We start from the raw sequence: 1,458 nt of genomic DNA on the forward strand, positions 1-1,458 counted from the left end.
CTTCCAAAGCACAGGAAATTAAAGCAAGAATTAAGTGGGATTGCCTCAAACTAAAAAGTTTCTTCTCATCAAAGGAAACCATCAAGAACCTAAAGAGGAAGCCTGTAGAATGGGAGAAGATCTTTACCAGCCACCACTCTGATAGGGGGCTAATATCCAGAATATATAAAGAGCTCAAAAGACTCTACACTAGCAAAACAAACAACCCAGTCAAGAAATGGGCAACTGAACTAAATAGACACTGCACAAAAGAAGAGACACAATGGCCAATAGATATGTGAAAAGATGTTCAACATCACTAGCCATCAGGGATATGCAAATCAAAACTATGCTGAGATTCCATCTAATCCCAATCAGAGTTGCAACAAAGAAATGAAACAACAAGGGGTGCCAGCACCAGCGCCACACAGTGCGAGGTCGCCATGGCAGAGCTGCAGCATCTCCGGGTGCAGGAGGCTGTGGATTCCATGATGAAGAGCGTGTTGAGAGAGAACATCCTGAAGATGCAGGTCCTCATGTTCTGCTTCAGCGCCAACTGCTGTGAGGACAACTAGGTATCCATGCAGCAGGTGCACCAGTGCATCGAGCGCTGCCACGCATCCCTGGCTCAAGCCCAGGCACCGGTGACCAGCGAGCTGGAGAAGTTCCGGGACTGCCCGGCCAGGTGTACCATGCACTGCAATGACAAAGCCAAAGATTCGATGGACACAGGGAGTAAGGAGCTTCAGGTGAAGCGGCAGCTGGACAGTTGTGTGACCAAGTGTGTGGATGACCACATGTACCTCATCCCAACTATGACCAAGATGAAGAAATCTCTCTCATCCATTGGGAAATAAAGTCTTTGCCAGTGGCCATTGGGGCTCACAGCAGGAATCTATTTAAAAAGAGGAAAGGGAATTTTAATCTTTTAAGCAATTTTATACATGAAGATACTAAGCGTGGTAACAAGATTTAAGACATACTGTCACTTGCCTCTAGACACTGGTTTTTTTGTGTTTTGGTCCTAGAAAGTGAAATGGAAAACACTGGTGCTAAAATTTAGATGAAAGGTAGCACAGGAGGGTTTCTTTTCTTTTCTTTTCTTTTCTTTTCTTTTCTTTTCTTTTCTTTTCTTTTCTTTTCTTTTCTTTTCTTTTTAGTGGTACTGGGGTTCCTGGAAGCCTTTCTACCTCCGGGATACACTCCCATGGGCTACACTCCCAGACCTATTTTTTACTTTTTTTATGTGGAAACAGGGTCTCTTAAGCCAACGAGGCTGGCTCCAAACCAGCGCGATCCTCCTGTCTCCACCTCCCAAGCGCGGGGATTACAAGCGTGCACCACCACGCCCAGCACAGGAGTGTTTCTAAAGCCTAATTTAATGTGGTGAGTGCTTGACTGGCAGTAGGGATTGCCCTCATACAAAGCCAGAGCCCTTCAAAGCATCAGATGGTACTTAACAATACATGTACCTACAGG

At 45.5% G+C, this 1,458-nt stretch overlaps 1 pseudogene across 1 annotated transcript; it reads left to right on the forward strand.

Annotated features, from left to right (window-relative positions):
* The first annotated feature begins 422 nt into the window (after positions 1-422).
* On the forward strand, positions 423-836 carry LOC308276187 (protein FAM136A-like; annotated as a pseudogene). Its single transcript has one exon. The product of its transcript is annotated as a protein FAM136A-like (transcript).
* Positions 837-1,458: the final 622 nt, after the last annotated feature.

The sequence above is a fragment of the Muscardinus avellanarius genome (assembly GCF_963383645.1).
Source record: "Muscardinus avellanarius genome assembly, chromosome: 1".
Taxonomy (NCBI): domain Eukaryota; kingdom Metazoa; phylum Chordata; class Mammalia; order Rodentia; family Gliridae; genus Muscardinus; species Muscardinus avellanarius.